This window comes from Tympanuchus pallidicinctus, unplaced genomic scaffold, assembly GCF_026119805.1.
Source record: "Tympanuchus pallidicinctus isolate F22 unplaced genomic scaffold, pur_lepc_1.0 scaffold5, whole genome shotgun sequence".
NCBI classification, from domain to species: Eukaryota; Metazoa; Chordata; class Aves; order Galliformes; family Phasianidae; genus Tympanuchus; species Tympanuchus pallidicinctus.
Genome location: NW_026294769.1, coordinates 13,930,071 through 13,951,932, shown reverse-complemented (window position 1 = coordinate 13,951,932; position 21,862 = coordinate 13,930,071). Strand labels below are relative to the sequence as shown.

Sequence of the window (21,862 nt, the reverse complement as noted above, 5' to 3'; positions counted from 1 at the left end):
AGCTCTTCCAAAAGCCTAATTCACACACACATATACAGACATCAAACCATGCCTCAAGGCTTGTTCCTTTGTGGCTCTAAGCTGGTGGCTTCTAGTCCTGAGCTGCCTAAGGCCTGAGAGGCAGACCTCAGCAGCACTAAGCGCTCCCTAATTTGCTTCAAGCAAGCTCAGCTGCGTTTAAATGCATCGTGCAGGGGAACTGTTAGGCCGTGCCTTGAACTGCTGACTGCGCACCTGGTGAAAGGCTGTGGCGGGCCCAGGGAGCACAGCCAAATTGTTTGCACCTGTGTTCTCCATGTGAGCAGAAGGAGTAGAACGCCCTGGGTTCACATAAGGGCCGACAGCTAAAGGGAGAGCTTTTCTTGGACCTAAGCTGTTGCGTGAGTTGCTGTGTGGCCAGACAGCCCTGTCATTGCTGGGGTAAGTCCAGTTCTTTTTTGCTTGGACTCTTGGCCTACCTGCAAGCACTTTGTTTGGTATAGTCTGAAGCAATCTCATTTATTTTTTTGTGAGCAGAACGTGTGGTCTGAGCGTTTTCTTTTGATTTCTTGTACTCGCAGACTACTGTTGGAAATATCCAACTAATTTTTGTCAGGATGGTATCTCTGATAAAAGCAGAATTTATTCGCGATTGCAACGGCGGCCGTCCCACAAGCAGCAGCGCGCCTGTGGACACGACGTGACAGCCTTTAGATCCTGTTTGCTCCCCCTTGCCTCCCCCCCTCTCGTTTCCCCGCTGGCTGGGTTCTCCAGGTTCACAATCTTATCAGAAGGTTTACGTCTGCTATTTACTTGTTAATCTGTTCTCCGGTGTCAGTCAGCAGCCATCCTGTTGTTTCCAAGATGTCTCGGTGCTCTCCTTGTCGTATTGATATGGTGATTTTCTTTAAAGTCTTCGTTGAACAAAGAGCACTGGGGGGGATGATGCCAGGCCTTCCGATGCCTCTTCAGGCGCCTCCTCGGGCATCCATGACTAGTTCTCTGGTTTGATCTCGTGCAGGATATTCTTGCAGTGTGTATGACAAGATATACGTATATACACCTACGTACACAGTGTGCGTTCCTGGGAAGGTTCGTCTAGAGGATAAGTGATGTAAACTATCAGAGATCTTCCCTAAGTTAAGCAGGACTCCCGAAAAGAACTATGATAGCGGAGATCATGAAATAAAAATAATATTATCTGATTCTAATGCAGAAACAACACTTGATTCCCACACTACTGAGTGCAGGTATCTCTGGTAGGGAGGTGTTGCTGCACAAAGTTTGGTTAGTGAGGGATATTTCTCTCTAGCTCTGCTACTGCCTTGTGAGATTTTAGCACCTACATGTAAACAGTAGAAAGCCCAATGCAACTTCAAAATCATCATAGTCAGCGATAAGCCATAGTGAATGTTTAATCTCTAAAATCTGACTGAAATTGGAGAGTTTGGTTTGTGCTTGGTTACTGCCTAGCAGATGAGACGGATATATTTGCTATTGCTTTGCATGAGGTTATAAATGAGAGTTCTTATCTGTCTCTTTCCAGTGGTGGGGTGCAATCAGAAGCTCCCCTAAATACATGGTACTTCAGATTTGGAGCTGTCACAGAGTGACAGTTTCTTCTCTGGAAGAGTCCTTTGTACAGTTTCTGAGTATTTACATGAAAACTGTTATGGAAAGGGAAACAGAGGCAGTTGTGAAAAATTGGTTGGAGGGTTTCTTAAGTCAAGTTTTTCTGGGAAATTTCTATTCTATTTCCCATAAGAATTTTGTTAATAGCACCAATGAATAGAGTGATATTTGAGGTGAGACACTTTTACCACTTCAGAAGAACAAAACAACCTATGACCACTGCTGAACAGCATACAGAAATTCAGGACAGTTTCACAGTAAAATAATAAAAATACAGAAGCTGTGCTATTACAGAGATTGTAGAGAGCCTGAGAAGTTTTTGCTGTGAATTAGAGAACCGGTTATTCTTTATGCAGAAACTTATAATATGATGTGCTGATCTGTTCAAACTTGGATGCTAAAAGAAACATTTTTTTTGCTAAAAGACTTGGCTCGGGTTGACTGACGGACAGTGCAGAATGCCAAAAATAAAAGGACTTAAGAATGCCCCCTGAATAGTGTAATTAGAGAGTGGCACCTCATTTCTTGCCTGAGAGCAGGGGCTGTAAGGAAGGAGAGTTGAAGGTAGCTCTGTTTCTTATAACAGCACATTCAAAAGCAACAAGTGTTTTTCATAGCTTTTCAGGTATCCTAAACAGGGGAAACTGACTATGAAACTGTGTCATGGAAATCTGAGTATTGTATTCAATCTGAAGATGAACATTTGTATAGAGTTGGTGTTTTTGGAGAGATTACAGAAACGAGGGGGAAAAAAGAGGATGAATGTTTTGACTGATGTAAGAATGAAGAGCTAGACTTGCAACTTTTAGTACCTGCATCTTGGATAAGAAAACAGCTCTTGAAAAGAGGAGGTAAAGAATTAAGCTATGACTTACATACAAGCCATACAAGCTGAAAGCAAATGGGACATTCCTATATCCAATAGAGAAGGCTGGTTTAATGAGGTATCAGAAATGGTTACTTCCAAACTGAAAGAAAAGCCATATGTAGAAGATAAAGAAGTGAAATCTGAGGCTTAGGGAGGAATAATTACCCCACTTAGTGAATTTGTTTTCTGACAGTGTGGGTAAAGGAGTTGTTGAAGATACAGCTTTTAATAGTACCAGGGAAACTTTATATGCCTTCCTTGTATGAGAAAGTGCTGATTCCCTCAAGCAATACCTGAGCTAGTTTTGAGCAGCATATTCCAGATGCCCTGTAATGTCTTCACACAGCTGCAAACTCCTTTTCTTCTTTTTTTTATTCTCAATTTTTTTTTTGAACTGCATTGTTTTGATATGTGCTGGTGTTTGTTGGCATAAGCTTCGTAGTCACTGGATAATGAATTTGCGGTAGGGATGTTCCACTGTGGTGTGTTACATGGAGCTTGCACTAATGTTGTCACCAACTTGCCTACATTTCTGTCAGATTTGATTGCTACTCATCAGTGCATTCAAAAGTTAGTAAGAGGAGGTTCCTGTGGAAGAGGCAACCACAACAGAGTGCGATTGCATAAAGTGACAGCACTTAGTAAACTGATGAATGTACATCTCAATAATCAGATTTAACTAAAATGTTTGCACTCTAGATTTCCTCCCTTTGCCCTGTCTGGTTATCTCTGGATTACAAGACTGAGAAAGCCTGAGGTCAAGTTAGAAGTGGAGTACATTGTCCAAATTCCATCACTTCTAAGCTGTGATAAGTTCTTCTTACACCACTGCCATGCCACTGCTATTAATTGCGCTTTTAAACTGAGTTGTGTTCTGCCGTAGATGATTATCTTACTTCTGTAAAACAGTTACAAAATGATTCTTTTTGTAACCCATGTACTTATTTTCCCCAAATTACTTCAGTTCCTTCAGTTTATACACCTCAGTCAAGTGTAAAATTAAACCAAACCAGGAAGAAAATAATGCTCAGAGAAAGAAAAGCACATCTGGAAAAATAAATCATTGTATTGTCTTAATACCTTATAGTCAAAGGCTGAGAAGTGGAAAATAAAAATCATAACATTTTGTGAAAGCCCTGCTGCTGACAGAGGTGAAACTAATAAGGCTGGTAAATCTTTATAATAAATATTTCATAGAACTTCATAGGTACGATTTACTACATTATCATTCCTTGAAGAAGGGAAGTAACTGAGACTTTGCATTTGCAAAGGCTATACATTTCCTTTAATAATGCAAACCATGTGTCTCCCCACTGGGTGCAGAATCCTGAGTGTAAAATGAAACTTTGCTCAGTTTTCTTGCTAGGATGTAACTCACATGTGACCAGTACTTCCAAAACTGAGATTAGGAGAAACTGTGGGAATGTCCCCAACTTAGAGAGACAGCAGAAATTTCTGAAGACAGCAACTGCTTTGGGAACACAAGGAAAGCTCTTTATGGAGAGGACAGCTTTCTGTGGGTCATAAGCCTCTGTGCTCCTCGTGATCTGCGTGCAGAGTTCACAGACTTGGCACAGGGCCTCATTCATTCCTATTTTAATATAACATTCTTGTGTGCTAGAATTTTGTTTGCTTAGTTAATGTTGCGTTATTCATTTGATATGTATATATACCTGTATGCTCTTTTGCATGCGATTAAAGCAATAAGTGACCATTTGTATAAGATGAGCACATAATGTGCTATGTCTAAGTAATGATGTTAGAAGTTGCTGTTTTAAGCTTCGTTAAGATTTCTGTGGAAAAGCGAAGTGCTTCTGGCATTATGCAGCTCTGCAGAACATCTTTGATATGCATGTTAGTGCCAATTTATGAGTAGGCTTTAGATTTACTTTTAAAGGAATATTTCACATACTCTTTTGGAGAGGGGAGTCTATTTAAAAGACAAGCAGGGTATTTTGCATGGAAGGAAAGATCATTTGGTGCCTCTGCAAGATAGTTTCTCTAAAAGAGACAACTCTCACTAACAAGTATGAAGATGAATTTGCCAGAAGTGTGGTGATTCATGGAGATGGCTTGTATTGCTTTTCTACCATGCCACTCATTTCCATGGATTAATTTATTGATGGTTCTGTGCCCTTTAATAACTGAATCCAAAAACTGCTGCTTGTGTAACATCATATGTTTTAAGTAGGGCTGAGTTCCTCCAAGAAGACATCCTCTAGTTATTTCCCAGTATAACAAGGTTTGTCACAGAATGCAGTGGGAAAGCAGAAGAAAAAATAAATAGAAAAGGAATAAAAGCACCTTACTGCTTTATCACAATGTTGATGGTGAACAAGACTGTGTTCTACTACAGCCTTGAGATACTGAGAGAGAAAAATATGGTAACTGTAAAAATAATGGGAAGTAGCATTTTTCTCCCAACTTCTGCAGTAAATATACTGGTTTTAGGATTGTTAGTGGGGCAAGAACACATACAGCGCTCTTCTGCTCTTAAAGAAAACATTTTTTGTCCTACAGAATGGAGAAACTTTTCAGGAATATTCTATCCTTGTGAAAGTACAACTAAGGAAGGCCTACTAGTCAAAGTCAGCACATCTTAAAATGATTTGCTACATAGATAGGAAGGGTAAGGTGCTGGCAGATTACTTTAATGAGCACATCAGTTCACTTTGCCCCAGCATTTTTTGAACCAATGTAGAGAGGCCCAGGTCTCAAGTAAGCAGCAAGTCCTTCTGTGTTTAATCTGGGGGGGAACCACACCTATCCTATTACAAACAGTTCTGTATGCTATCCTGGTACAAAGAAGGAAACAGAAAAAGGTATAGAAGAAATCTTCCAGAAGCTTTTCCCAGTTTAAGATGTTGAAAATTTAGACCTAGGCCCTTAAGAGGAAAAACCATCATGTTAGTTGGATTTTTGACTGTTATTCCCTGATGTTTATTTTAGAAAACATGTTCTTGTTGCTCCTTTATGGATTTTGCTTCAACTGTTAAAACTTACATCCGAAGCTTAAAACTAGATGTCAGTTTATATTGACATTTGTGACAGGACAACAGGTTTGGAATAGTGATCCATACAGTTCCTTTTAGCATTCTTTTCATATTTTTAAGCACATCTTCCCCAAGAATTATGAACAATTGGAGAGCTGCATTCAGCAGCAGGGAGTCACTAACGACCATTTCTGTCCTCACCAGTAAATAGCACAGCACTTAATGAAAATTACTTTTAAGCATTTCTTAAGCCACTTGAATGAAGAAACCAGGCAAAGACACATTTAAATTTCTTCTATTTTAATTAACATGCATCTGGCAAGCATATAACACTGTAAATACCATATACTCTCCAGTAGTGTGAAGTACAGTGAGTAGATTGATACTGTTACAGACATAGAGAGAAATTGGCTTGATAGGTGGTCTCCTGGTGTTTGTCACTCCCAACCACTGTAATTACATTTGAATACCTGGCAGCATGGAGTTCATAATTTAAAGTAAATTGTTTAAAATACGTGCATCTGAAATAACTGTTCAGACAGCATATTCTAAGTGACACAAAAGCGAAGAGATTTATGCATTCAGCAAAAGCATATTTAAAAAAAAAAAAAAAGAAAATTTTAGTGTAGGGAGAGTAATGAGGCAGTGCTGCAAAGCTTTTGGTGCCCCTTCCTTTTCACTTGCCTTCTTGAACCACCTTTTATTTTTTTTCCTGAGTTGATGTCTGGAGGCAGATCATCAGTAGCTCTGGAGAAAACAAACTCTTCCCAGCACTTTTTATTAAGCACTTGTAAAAAAAAAAAAAATGCAACATCCAAAATCACTCAGTGGTTTTTGAAAACATGGGCCTATGACTACTTAAAATAAAAGACCTTCACATATGACCTTTGATGCAGTGTAAAAGTGCACTGATTTTTCCAGTTCCACATTGCTGAAATGCCCTGGGCTTTAAGAGAATTAAGTATGCCACAAAGTGAAGCTGGGGTGGTACCATTTTTGGAAGAGACTAATGCAGGTTTTGGTTCGGGCATGTTGTGAGGCAGTGAGCTGTAAACTTACCACTGGCATGGGATTAAGAGCAGTTGATGATCAACTCTGTGTAATCAGAAGTCCTGAAGAAAGGAAGAACTGGACCTAAAAACTGCTCAGTGTTCCCAGAATAAGAGAAAAGGTTAATTATAATGTTCCCATTGTATTTGTCTGTCTGCAGTAACACTTCTGATGATGTGCTGCTTCCTTTTACCTTACACTACCTAAAACTCCTGCGTGTCCTGTGTTGGTTTTTGTTTTGTTTTCCTCATTACAGAATCTAGAGGTTAAATTATCTCATTAGAATAACATTCTTGCAGCCTACCTCTTCCTCTAGGTGATCTCATTCTGACAGATGACTTTTTTTCTTACATAGGATTTACAGTTTGTTCATATTAAACTCTGGAACAAAACCATTATAGGCCAAGAAAGCCTCTTGAAAATGGAAAGGTCAAGAATCTGTGGCTCAGGGAGCGATTAATGTCTCTTGGACCAGCAGCTGAGGACCACATGGCCATTGTGTCCTCACATCACAGTACCCTTTCTGGTTTGCTTTCCCAGATTTATATGTGAGTTTGGGTTGTCAAGGAGCCAGGCTCTTTTGCATTAAGCAGATTTCTACCTCCTGCCTCTGCACAGAGTCAGCATCATTGTCACAGTTTTACTTTGAGCTGAGCCTGGATAGGAGAGAACAGAACTACTATAAAAAAGCAATGGATTTGCACTGTTTTCAGGATTCCTTTTGTTTCTAGTTTAGTTAAGTGTCATTTGCTTCTAACTGCTAAGTGTTTTTTATCATGTTTCTACTTTTATACATTTTCTAGAATGCTTAGCTTCAAACTTGCATTATTTATATTCATTTCATTCTGGTCATAGAACCACACTGCTTCAGTTAAAGACTTACTTTGATTAAGTAAATGCTTATTTCATAAATATTAAACAGAGGGCTGAAGAGTATTCTCATCAAAATCTTATTATGGGTACTATGTTGAGAATGTACCATATGCTTATACAGATTTTAAAATAATGAATGGCAGTCAGAACACTTTGGTTATGGATATATTCCCCCTGTTCCATTTATAAAATACATACGCATACATAATATAGCAAATATAATTTTGTGCCTGATTTTTTCCCTTAGTAGGTTGCTTTGTAAGTGGTGTGGGTATTTTTCCACTTTTTTGGACTCTGTATTCTGAGTACAATGTGAATTAGTTCCAATCATCTCTCAGATGCTTCTGTTTGTTTTTTTTCCTCTTATGGATTTGATTCAGAATTATTTACAGCACTTCTAAATTATCCCTATTAAAGCATAAAGTCTAGAACATACTGGATACAAAGTTTTATATTTCTTTCTGCTTCCACATAAGAAATGTAAATCATGTCTATCTCTGCCAATGAATTATGCACCTGTAGGCTGATATTCAAGCACTTTCTGTGGTACGCAATGCCTCTACATCAAATGCTCTTACAGGTCAGGAAATATTTGCCTGTAGTTTTACAGGTTCTGAGGGTAGAAGTGTAGCTTTTGCTGAAATGTTTCTCAAGTCAGTGAAAAGCCCCCATGATAATTCTTTTTTCCCCTGTACATTATTAAAAACAGTTTTTGAGCTTACTCTGTGCTGAGCTTTGGTGGAAGGAAAAACATATCCACTATATCCTTTTTGTGTTTTTTTTTTTTTTCCCCTCTGTTGGAAGGAGAGTGCTTGATATTTTAAAACCTTTGCTACCAGGCCAGCAATGGCTCGCGAGTGGTGGAAGTAACAACAACCTCCACTGTGTTTGTTGCTTCATCCCTTCTAATATATTTGTTGTTTAAACATTTGATTTGCATGCCTCCTATGAGCTTTCAGCAAATAAATGAATGTGTTCTCATAGGCATGCAGTCTGAGTATCTCTTTACTATTGACAGCAAAGAGATCAAGGCACTGAATGTCTTCCTTCCCTCACTCTTTACCAGTAAGACTGTCTTTTGGGACTTCTAGTCCTGGAAGACACACTAGAAGGCTGGGGCAAGGAAGGTGATCTTTTGTGGGAGGTCAGGGGATACTTGAGCTAGCTGAACACAACTCCACGGGCCCTGATGGGTTGCATCCATGAGTGCTGAAGGAAGTGGCAGATGTCACTGTGAAGCTGTGTGGTCTCCTTAATTGTGGCAAATGGGACACGTGCCTGAAGACTGGAGGAAAACAAATATCATTACTTTCTTCAAGAAAGGCAAATAGGACAACTTGGGGAACTACAGTCTGTCCAACCTCACTTCAATCCCTGGGATGGTGATAAAGCATCTAATTGTGGAATTCATTCCAGGCACATGAAGGAGAACAAAGTCATAGTAGTCAGCATGGTTTAGATGATTACCAGAGTGCTGTTCTAATGCATTGGTGTTTAGAAAGTCTTCATTTTTTTCCTCATGCTGTGGTTAATTTTGTTCTCCATAATTAATTCTGAACTAAATGCAGTGTTTTTGTTGCCCATTTAATGTTTCTGTGTGTAGTTAGGGCACACTTTTAAAGGTTGGTTTATTCCCATTGGGCAGATCATCTGAGAGTACACATTGCTGTTGTTTTTTTTCCCCAATTCTCTCCTGTATCCCACTGAGAGTAGGGTCTGAGGGAACAACTCTGTGGTGCTTGCTTGCCTGCCTGGTTAAATCACAACACAGAACATGCATTTAAGGCACCAAACTATATATACATAATAAACATAACATAAAACATGATAAAATCTCTGTAGACATCTTAAATGCAATAACATTTGAGAGATGGATAATGGAGGACACATGCTTTTCCTCTGTTAACAAAATGTTAAGCTAGGACTAATTTATTCATAATAACATGATTTCATTAATAGTCTCAATTCATGAAAGCAACCTGTATCATTCCTCATTTAAGTGTTTTCTACTCCACAAAATAACGATCCTAGCAGAACTTGAGTTGCTTATGCTTGAAAGATTTTCGTAGCCTTGCTCAGATTATCACTGATTTATGAAACACTGAGTATTGGCAATGAAATGATGTAACATCCGGGGCTCTATTATATAGATGATTGTTTTAAAATGTATAAAAACAAAGTAAACTCCTAGTAGCACTTAAGGTGGTGAGTTTGACAATTTCACAATGTATTACAAGATTAATGCTTATTAAATATGCATTCAACTTTAAAAAATACTCTTAGGAATACAGTTGTGGTTCATAGAATCGCCAAGGTTGGAGAAGGCCTCCAGGATCATCTGTCCACCTACCCATATTTCTCCACTAAACCATGTCCCTTAGTACAACATCGAAATGTTTCTTAAACACCCTCAGGGATGATGGCAGTTCAACCACCTCTTTGGACACTGCATTCCAACCAGAACACTCTTTCAGAGATGAAATCTTGCTTAATATCCAACCTGAATGGGGCTGGGATGCAGACCTGTGAGTTAGAAGTTTGTGTTTTATTTTTGGATGTGCCAGAAGGCATTTCCTAAAATTATCAGCATCTGTATTTATCTTTTTTTTTTTTTTTTTTTCTCTCTCCATCCCTTTTGTTGTATATTTGGAAACTCAAAAGAAAGACAAGAAATTATTTTAGAGTAAGGGTGTCACCATCCATTTAGGGCTGCATCCTGACAGCTGAAGAAAGTAGTACAAGTTAATTCAGTATTTTCAGGTCTTGAGATCTTATTCCATTTTGAAACCAGTTCATTCACATCTGTCCACATGGCATTATATTAACAAAAATACAGAAAACTCCAATTTATTTTCCCATGGAATTACTGTACAGTACTGCTGATTTGGATAAAATCAGCTGATCAGTCTGGATTTTCCTGCAGAGTCCTGTACCATCAGCAGCAATGTCATGCCTTCAAATTTTTTTCTAAGCCGATAAGTTTCCAGTGATTGATGATAAAGTATTTACAGTGAGAATTCATGAAAATCTTCTCTTCAGAAGTCTCATATTTCATTGCTAATCTAGAGAGGGATAAAATTGTTTCTATTTCTATTCAAGGAGAGAAAGAACTGCTGAAAATTCTGATGAAGTCAATTAGATTCTGTTAAGGAGTTTTACAAAGTGGTAATCATTAATTATAAAGGAGTTCATATGAGTATGATTTTTAAATTGGGTATCTGGTGGCTGGGGAACATTGGCTAAAAGCAATAAAACACACGGTGCTCAACTGAAAAAAATTTCTCCTCTATGACATTACAACAATCAAATATTTCTCCAATGATGCCAATACAATGAGAATAACAATGTTAAATCCACTGTTGCATGTAATAACAAAATTTATTCAGGCAATTTGTCTTCAATCTGTTGTATGAATAATATATAGATAAAAAGATGGGCATTGGGCAGTGTAGCTTCAGCTATATTTTGGAAATTTGAAATATATATATTAGAACTATATATATATTGGAAATATATATATTAGAAGAGCCAGAGAGAAGTAACTTACAGTGAGTTGTATGAATAACTTAGTTTACTTTTAGTACCCTAACTTTCATATGCAGCACAATTCTTGAAATTTTAGTCCTAAACTTGAGCTGTTAAATAAAATGAGTCTTGGGAAGGATGATTGGAGACGACTTCCATAATGTTTCAAGGTTTTTTGTTTTTTAAAAACTAACTCACAAATATACATACTAGAAGTAGGCTGTCCAGTGGAAAGTGCTAGATTTACCACTTGTGTTCTGTTTTTGTTTTCTTTTTGGCTTTTGTTTGTGGCTTTGTGTAACTCGGCCTGATGTTTACTGTCATATATAAAGTTAACACATGCCCCATTTGCATTCAAGGTTGTATTCCAAGTTTGGGACTTAATGTTTTACTGGAAAATCCTTATTGAGGCTATTACGTTGGCCTTGATTGTTGCTGTATCATTTTCTTTCTGAAGAATACATGCACTTGTGTTCTTCTGAATCCATTCTATTCCTAGTTACAGTCCTTTGGAAAATGATTGCATTTTCACAAATACTCCAAGTCCGTCCAAAAGTGGTTTACTGTTGTTGTTTTCTTCCACATAATGTGTATGTTCTGTTTTTCACTGTGACTCTGGTTAAGCATTAAGATGTTACCATTCTTTTGTTGTGTCTCTATTAATTTCATTAACATACTAAATTCTTGATTTGACCTTTCCCAGTTTACTTTTAGGCAGTGTACACACACTGGATCTCTTAGTTGTTTCCCACAGCTTTTTCAATCACCTTTTCTTTATAAAATATATATATATCTTCCTATTTCCTGTTTTCAGATATCGGGGAAGTTTTCCACTTGTAGAAGTTATGAACATTTTCTCTTGAAATCCATAGATAAGATATCTTCATAATCTGAACACTAAAGCTGAAAAGGAAAAAGCAAGTCTTTGCAGAGGCAATGAATGGTTTAATTTGGAAGGGCCCTTTGGAGGTCAACAGGTCCAACTTCCCTCCTGAAGCAGAGACAACTTCTGATAGGATTCTCCATGGAGAATCCTAAGATCAGGCTCTAAATGCCTGCTCATGCAGTACCTTCATCTACCACAACGCAGTAGTCTGACTTGCAGACTTCTGTCTTGTATTCCTCCGTAAAAGCCCCAGGTTTCATTTTCTGACAAATCGTAAGCAGTTTTGTTTTTTTTCCCTGAAGATCTGTTGGGTCCTTTTTGGCTTATTCCATTTTACTGTATGTGGGCTAAGAGTGAAACTTCTTTTTTCTTCTGCTGATGAGGAATCTGAGAAGAGCTTCTTCTTTTTCTTGTTACTTTCTACGTAGTAATTGCTGCTGGTAACATCTCTCCATTTAGTAAATGAGCAGATTATATCTTCCCAAGATATACTGGTATTTTGTACCCATGCTTTGCTATTATTTCTTGTGTTTGCTATTTTAAGGATGATAAAGCTTTTATCACATTTTCTTCATTTTCACCTGTTTTATTAAAAAAAAATAATTAATACTCTTACTAGAACTAGTGACTACATAAGAGACTCTCAACCCCCTACTGAACTGTATGGAACTATTTTATGCAATTATTATAAATACTGCCTGAAACTCAGAGGCACCAAACAGATATTGTTTTTTTTTTATGGCTTTTGAAGTTTTCTTTTACAAATGTTAGTACACATTTTAGAAGGGCTACTCAGCGTGGATAGCACAGACACCAAAGCATTCAAAAAAATTTCTTGTACCAAAATAATATGAGCTCTTAAGAAATCACGTTGTGGCCAGTTATTGTCGCTGTGTGGCTCAGTAAGCCACGTTTAGCAGATATTTGCTTTATGTGATGAGGTTAAATTAGCACTGAAGTAGCTTTCAGAGTGCTATTTCTAGATAATGTGAGTAATAAGTAAAGAAATATGAAATATTTTCCAGCATAAACAAATTGATGCTGGCCATCCGCATGGATCTGAAGTTTCCTTTAGTTTGTCTGTCACAAGCAGAATTTCTACCTTCTGTCCTTCTCTCTTTCGTCGTTGTCACAAGCTCTTCTTTGTTGTGGCAATTTCTAACGGTTCTGCAGCAATTCACTTTTTTCTTTTTCTATTTCCTGTGGGTTTCAGTTTCTTCTGTGTGAATATTTATGATTTTTCCACATATCTTTTCTTCCTGCTATCTTTTGTGGACTCTTTAAAAGTCTTCTACAATGTAAATTGTTTTGAGGAGACTGAGCACACGTGAACACCTTTTTGTCAGACTTCTGGGTTTTAGCATAGACATGCTGATAGTCTGAAGATAACCCATGTCACAACATGTGTTTGGCTGTGCAAGACTTAAAAAGCCCATTTTTATGTTTAAAGCAGGATTCAAAATGTGTCTTTAAAAGGAAAAATATTTGCAACATGGGATGAATTAATATTTACAGGTAATTTCTTAATTGTCCTTTTAAAATAACCTTTTAAATTAAGAGATGCCACAATAAATTAAATCTAATTTTAAAGAGTCAAGATACTGTTCATAGTGGGATGATGGATGCTTTTAATGACAAGTCATATAACATACATGAGCACAAATGAACATTCATGCTGAAAGTATCCATAGCTACTGATAGTATTTTACTTTTTCTATGAGGGAGCGAAGTAATCATGTATCACATCTTGCTGTCTTTGATTATTCACGAGTAGATAAGAGAACTCAGAGGATGAAACTTGTTCAGATAAATCATTTGCTAAACAATTATGACTAATGAGCATATTCATAAAAATCAGGCTATTCATTGATAATACATCCAGTGACTAAAAGTCTTTGTTTGATAACTGTGTTATTTACTATGAATAGTTCGTCCATCTTTAAAGCTTTTAACATGTGAACAAAGTGTGAAATTATCTCTGAAATTTGGGGAAAAAATCCTGCCAGCAGGTTTCCTGCTTGACTTTGGGCAGACCACTTAAAATCAGTCTGTTCTTCTTGTTCACAGTGGCCAAGATTCCTTTGTTGTGTTGACAACACTTGTGTCAGTATATTTTGTTTTTTAAAGACTACAAGACCAAGTGTGAGTGACATCCTTTTTCTAGCTGTGCATAAAGGAGGGCTTTAGTTTCTTCAGTTGCTTGGGCTACCGGTATGCAAGCTGTTCTATCTACCTGGGGACTTGTCCAGTCATCTCTAATCCATACTTTCCTCAACTGTTTTCTTCACCTTTGATAGAGACCCCAGCATTCAGCTCTAACTGTTTACTGCACAACATTGATTTTGCTTTTGTGGTAAGATGCTAAGAGCAGAGCGGTGTGAGGTGTAATGGTATGGAGACTGGGGCCAAGCCTGTTGGGTTCCCCTTTTGAAGGCTGGTTGTTGGGCTTGGCTGGTGCCATATGCTTGTCTGTGCAACTGTCAGACATGAGGCATACCCCAGACCTGCATGTAAGCTTCTCTGCTTGGAGAGCCAGCTGGTGCATGCTGGAGTACAGACTGGCAGGTTGGGCTCCAGTTCAAGGTCTGATGCCGCGTGAAAATGATGTCCTTGAAATCCTAGTTTCAGCTTCACGTGAAGATTCTTCAAACTCATTTTTTCAGAACAGTGATCTGGTCCTCAGTTTCATTTGGTTTCTGTCAAGAGTGACCTGGAGAAAATCATATATAAAAGATAAATAATTGAATAATTCTCTGGCCTCAGGAGTGTGATTCTCTCTCCTCTCGTATTACAGATTGCCTGTGTAGTGTGAAGTGAGGTGGGAGGCACACCCTTTTTCAGATCTTTCTTCATACTTTGGGATCTGGTTTTCAAATGTGTCGAATACTTCTCACTGCAACCCAATCAGTGCTTCTTGATTTTAAACATCTGCAGAGCTAGCGATAGCTATAAACCTATAACAAGCGCAAGATGCTGGCCATATGACAAAAAACAAACAAAAGTTTTATGTGACTGGACCAGTGTGTGGTTCGTGGGTGAGTGCTGTAGTAACAATCGTCTGTTTGGCTTCACTGTTATGTCTTAACAGAAATGTGTATGGGAGGAATAAAGAAAGTGAAAATTGGATGAAGTACAACCTTATTCTGCCACAGGTAACTTGCAACATACTGGTTTTCCACCTTTCTTTGTTAGGAAATTGATTTTGCAGATTAGAGATGCTACATTTTCTTTGTTTTCAGCCTGATGTCATGTAGGAAAGTATTAGTCAAACATTAGAAGATGCAGTTTTTATAGAAGAACTAAAAGATGAGTAAGGAAGATTGTGCTGAAAGCACATCTGTCTGACTACTACTCAAAGATCTCTCTTGAGAAAGAACTCATTAAATATTTTTATTAATGATCTTGACACCAAGAATGGCAGTGTGCTAAATGTGCTGATAACAAGCAGTTGTGAAGTACTGAAAACATTCAGGAAGAGTGAGAATATCATTCAGGATACATTTCAGAATGTCACTGGCATCTAGAATAGCAGAGAGGATTCAGTACAGTAGCTGGAAGTGGAGCTAAGGATGAGTAATGCAGATTTCATCAATAAATTTGGAATTTATCAACTCCTAACAATGTATGGGGATAAAGAAATGGAGAGTTATACTGCTCTGTAAATATATGAGGCATCAGTCTGACACAGCTTGAGATGTGGAAAAAATATGTGGAAGCTTGAGATGAAGCATTTTGAATACAGATAGGAAAGTATTAGTGCTAATGTGTAAGAACTTGTCTGTGATATTTTATTCAATTCTGGATGGTTATGTTTAATGAAGATGAATCCAGACTTGAACATATGCAGAGGAGGAGGATTAAAATGAATGGGACAATAGAAAACTTAGAGGAAGGAGATTAAAAGAGCACAATAATCTTGGTTTAGTGGAAATCTGAGAGATGATGTTTGGTTTGACGTTTATAAGTAAATCAGTTAACACAGTGTGGACAATATTGGCTCAAAGTAAAAGAGTTCATTAGATAGGACCAGGGGGAATGGTTTCAAGCTACGGCAGGGGAGATTCAGGCTGGACATGAGGAAGTATTACTTTTCAGAAAGGGTGGTCAGGCACTGGAATGGATGCCCAGGGAGGTGGTGGAGTCATCGACCCTGGGGGTGTTCAAGGAAAGGCTGGATGTTGTGTTGAGGGACATGGTTTAGTAGGAGCTATTGGGAATAGGTGACCGGTTGGACTGGGTGATCTTTTAGGTCTTTTCCAACCTTGGTGATTCTATGATTCTATGAATCTGGGATTTTGTCTAGAAGTTAAAGAAGGTGTGGATCAGTTTTCCAACAGGAAAAGCAACGCTATTTAATTTTTATCTGGATTTTGATTTATTTTAGAAACTGGCTTCTAATAGTAAAATGGAAAGGCATCTGGCTTAGAAGATCCCACCTGCTTGTTCCTATGGAAATAATGTGGGCATAAAATCCTGAGGGACAATTTGTTTGGAATTGGGCATTAAGTTAGTGTCTGGGGAGGCTAGGACTGTTTCTGGGCCCAGAGTGGACATTGCAGTGAGGTTCAGTTGAGGTTAATAAAGAAATGGCATAGGAGCAGTGTGCCCAGCATAGTGCCTGGCAGAATAGTGAAGAACTGAAACAGGGTTCAGGAGACTGGTTGAATGCATTGAGGATGTGGAAAAGTGATATGCACAAAGAAGAGGGCTATGAGGAAGTAACCTCTGGTTCTTTCTAAAAGCTGACAGGAAACTCACACTAGAAAGTGATGCTAGAAATCCTAGTAGTGGGATACTTAACAGTGATTTCAATTATTCTGAAGTGAGGATGTTCTGAAAAAGTGCTGGAAGCTGAGAGAATCTGGTATGACAAAAATAACTCTATGTTCTAATTAAAGAGCAGTAAAAAAAATAATCAGTTTGTTTTTAATTCAGTTGTTACTTTATTGGTTCAGGACGAGATCTTCCCTTCAAACCTAAAAAAAGCTGGCATTCTGGTCCTACTTTATTTTCAGGAACATAAACACTAATAAATTCTAACTTTTATTTGTTCAATTTATTGTTTAGATTTCCTTAGCAATGCGCTGTATCCTTCGTTTGGGGCTCCTAAAATAAACTTAATTTAAAATGCTCAGTTTTAATGAGGCAGTAAAGTTCTGTGAATGATCCAAAATGGATGAAGTCTGTGAAAGAATACGGCTACCTGCAGTTAAGCTTGGGATTGTGTTCAGAAAACACAAGCCTACTGTAACATAAGATGACAGATTAAAATACAAAGAGTAGATAAACAGAGGTTTAAAAAGATGCTAAAAAAAATTGGAACATTCAGTTCTTGCTGCATTTATATTTGCTGCTTTAAAGCACTTGAGACATGTAAGGAGTTTATTTTATTTTTTTTTTTCCACAGGGCAGACAATATCACCAGGCTGGTAAATCTTGCTAAATTCCTGCATGACTATAAATAGCCACAAGAGAATTACTGAATATCTTCAGTAAAATGATGAGTTTATCACTTATCAGCATCTACCTTCCTTGTATTTTCTGTCTTGTAAGCAAACGTGGAGGTGTTTATCTGGACAAAAACTGATCCATTACTCGACAGCCACGTAGCACAGATATGTGCTAGTGGAAGGCAAAAAGAAACTTAACTTTTCTGAGATCTGAAGAAAACTATAACATTTGTACTCAGGCAGACCAGGTTCTGATACTAAGAATTAGCTTTTTGCATTAACTTTCCTTTGAAGTTATTTAATCCCTTTTATAATCTGACTGGGACTTGACCTCTCACACAGAAAGTATATTTTAAAATAATTTTATTTTAATTCTTCTCCTGCCCTTGGGTAGATTACTAAAACAGTAGGGAACAGTGCAACGTTGAGATGGTTTTATTTTTTCAAAATAGCTACTAGGAGAGAATTGAAATATTTAGTTGCTGTAGGTATCCATATTGCCTTTCTGTACTTAAAGAAAACTTTCAGGTGTTCTATTTTACATGGGAAAAAAAAGCAGTATCTTTCATATCTTTTCATAAAAGCTTCATTTTGGAGAGGGACACTGTTTGGATTCTACTTAATCCAGAGGGCTCGCCATCCACTTGTGTTTCTCCTGGACACCCACTCTCATGCAGTCTGGACCACAATGCTGGACCACAGTGTCTTTGAAAGCAAAGTAAAACTCATAGTATCCATAGGGAAACCAAAAACGCTGCTTTCTTTATGCACACTAAAGGGAGATGTACAACAGACAGGAATGAAGTGTGGTCATATGTATTCTTCTAAAGAATAAGCTGAATACAGTTGCGTGCCCAGAATACTGCTTATTTTTGGGGATTATTACTGAAGATGGGGTATCTGTGAGATACAAGTGTTGTCACAAACAGAACTTCAGGCACACTCCTACAGGTGCATGAGCAAATTTTTCAAATGAGGCCATAAATACAGGGAAGGAGAAGGGATCAGGAAACTCACAGATACTTGTCTCTTGTCTTTTGTGATTTATCATTCTTGCTTCATCACAAGACTAAGTGCAGGGAAATAAGGTTGATATTGTATGGCAAGTAAACATGCAGACGTGGACACTGCTCCCAGTGATGCAGGTAATGGCAGGAACAGTGTGGGGCAAAGAGTTACTCTGTGGTTTGGCAAATTAAATGTAACCCCCTGGATAACCTGGACTTAACACTTTGCTTCCTAGCCCATGTCACCACCACTGTTACCTGTGCTAATCAGCTGGGGCTGGATAAACTGCTTTCATGTGGGAGGTAAGCAGTCTGAAAACCAGATGCAAACTTGACTAAGATTTTTGGAAGTCCATATTGTCTGGCAGTGTTTTACAATACAGAATGTATTAGGTTCTTCCCTCTCCTTATTTTTGTAATTTTGTAATTAAAATATTCAGTGGTTGAAAATAAGAACATTAAAAGTGGAGTCATTGACATAATCAGGAGACAGTAGCTGTCCCTAAAATTTCTTATTCTGGGCACTGGGTTCTGCTGTTATAAATCATGCCATCCTTCTATAGGTAGATGAGTAAAAAAAAAAACGTTACCCATGTGCATTTAGGTCATGAAGTACAGTGTAAGTAGCTGCTGACAGTGCAAAAGACACAGAAAATCAGATGGGAAGGGCATCTGGGGAATAGTTTTCTGCTCTCTGTAGCTCTGGTGCTCAGCGCTTTGGTACAACTGTGATTGCTGTTTTCCCTGTTCTATATTGTACATTAATATTCAGGGTGAAATTGCTTCACCACAGGAAAGACCCCAGGTGTGATGACCCTCTGGAAGGGGTGGTGTGTCCTCTTTGGTGCACCTGATCTCTTCGCACAAAGTTCTAGTTATCCAATATTGTGAAAGGAGTAACAAAAGTTATTAAAATACCCTGTGCGTATGCCAACTTGTGGACACAGAGATTTATATTCTCACAAGGTCATTACTGGCAAAATCTTCAATTCTGGCAATATATTTTTCTTGTTTCACAAAAAATCTGATACTAAGCTCAACAGGTGTCAATTTCTACTCTGTTTAGACACATTCATTGTTGAAATCCAGTAGTTCAGGAGAGAAGAATTATAAAGACAATCGCAGCAACTGTTTTGCCTTATTTCTACCACGTAATTTTTTTTAACAGTGAAGACTTTAGCAAAGCCTTTTTGAAAAATTAATCACTAGTCTTTCTCTGTGCACAGATCAGATGGGTTTGGGAAAATTAAGCCCTGTGAGTTTCCCAATTTTAAAGGAATGGTTATTGAAGAGTATGGACTGGAGTAGGTACTTGCTTACTTGATGCCCACATCATTACTAGAATCACAGCATCACCAAGGTTGGGAAAGACCTAAAAGATCATCCAGTCCAACCGTTCACCTATTCCCAATAGCTCCCACTAAACCATGTCCCTCAACCATGTCCCTCCAGCCTTTCCTTGAACACCCCCCCTACTACTCTCTTTATAATCTTGTGTAGTATGGTAATGTGATTAAGCATTGTGAAGTTCTGCTTATTTTTCTCAAAAATTATTCTGTTTCTCCAAGAAAACAGTAAATTTGAACCCCAGACGTGGATCAAAATACAAACATTGATGCCAAAGAGAGGATTTGAAAGGGATGATACAAATGTACATTTTTAATTCGGTGTCTTTTTAATGCTGTCCTTTTCTTGTGTTTAATATGCTTGTTTGTTAACTAGTTTAAACCTAGCTTCTTAATATTATATGAGGCAAACATGGTAACCTTAATTACCTGGGAACTTTGGGACCTGTGTTATAATGGAGATAGATTGCAAATTTAGAAGAGACAGCTAGGATTATCTATGGGAATAAATATTGATGTGTTAAACAGAGTACATCTGGCTGTTCAATACAATGGTATTATTCAGACAAAACTGTACCGAGCTTTCAGGAACACAGCTGCTCTTGATACTCATACACAGACTGGTTAATGCATACCATGAACCTTAAAAAGCTGAAGACCATGAGATTAATATATCCATGGAAACGTGTTGCTAAAGCTTAGTTTCTATACACAAATTGTAGAGATCTTCACATATGGTCGCTCTACAAAATGCATTACCAGACATGCTGGGACAGACACTTAGTACTGCTATCAGTAAAGTGACTATTTTTTAGCAATTGACAACCAGTTGATGTCCCTCCAACAGTGCTGACAGATCAGAGTGGAAGAAGCAGCACTAATTCAGGAAGTCAGTGACAGAGATGGAGGGACTCTCCCCTTCCTTGTTCAGTAAATCTCCTCTTGAAGTACTCTGGAAAGATATACAGCAAGGAGAGGCAGGCAGGTTCACAGATGTGCTCACAGAACCCAAAATTGTCTTCCAGGGCTCGGTCCTAAGCATTTTCCACAAGATATGGCTCCAGGGTATGAAAGCTTTTATAACATGCAGCTTACACTTTGCCCATCCAAAAACAAAACAAAACATACACAAGCTAAAAAAAAATATATTTCATTTCTATTTATGCCCTCTGAACAAAGGAGTGCAAAGAGGTAATTTCTGGTGTTTGGGGCTTGAAAATAGCTTTTCAGTGGTAAATGCAAAACAGCCACCAAAAATTTTAAAATACAAGACATTTTAAGAGTACACACCCTTTCTTCTATGTAGCTAGCAAGTTTTGCCTGCTTACTGAGGGTGGTGGAAATAACACAGTTAATGAAAGAATAAATAGACAAGCAGTTGTAGCGTAGCTTGGTGAATTCACCTTAACACTACAGCTCTATTTATTTCTAGTTAGACTGAGTGCTTTTGAGAAAACTATGAAATGAGCCAACGCTGGATTAGGGATCTTTGGCTGAAGACCCCTGCACTCTTCATAAGTCTGTCTTTTTCCAAGATGAAAGGGTTGGCAACAACAGATAAGAAACACAGATCCAGAATGAATCAGACACAGAATCACAGAATTGGAGGTATCAGAATGGACCATCAAGTCCAGCTCCTCTGCTAAAGCAGATTCCGTAGATTACATTGCACAAGAAAGCATTGAGTCAGGTGGTACCAGTGTAATTGCAGCACCATCGAGTTCTTTCCAGTTCCACCTGCCCGCTATAAATAGTAGTCCTGTGTTGACACAGTACAGTTCATCTCTGCTAAACCGTGTTGTCACATCTCCATGGGAATCCATATGTTACGGTCTTAGCAAAGCTTCCTTCCAGCTCTCTTTTCTAAAATAATAACAACACTTTTCCAAGAATAGCGACCTCTCATTTATTTCTTGTAATCATTAATTTTTCCATGATTTCAATTTGCACTATGCTCCAGGTTCGAATGTAGAAACTTCTACTTTGGTTCAGTGGGAGTCTGGAAAGGGCTTGTTGAGAATGTTGAAGCTCTTCTGCATTTTGGGTTAGTTTAATGCTGACTCACGTGTTACTAAGGATGTCCAATTCTTATCTCATGTATTTAGGTTTCACTCTCTTGTTTAATTTATGCAAATATTGAAAAAAGTGACAGACTTAGCACAAGCTTGCTGACATTTCTAGGTTGTGTCTTGTCACAAATTCTGGAACAACACTTCTAACCACACGAGCTTATTTTTCTATGGCATTTTTCTC

General features: G+C 38.0%; 1 long non-coding RNA gene across 1 annotated transcript in view; it reads left to right on the top strand.

Annotated features, from left to right (window-relative positions):
* Window positions 1-356: 356 nt before the first annotated feature.
* The window catches only part of LOC128091218 (uncharacterized), a 44,745-nt gene continuing 23,239 nt past the window's right edge, over window positions 357-21,862 (top strand). Inside the window, exon 1 of the long non-coding RNA XR_008211302.1 lies at window positions 357-420. This is a non-coding gene — a long non-coding RNA (uncharacterized LOC128091218). The remainder of the gene's footprint in view (window positions 421-21,862) is intronic.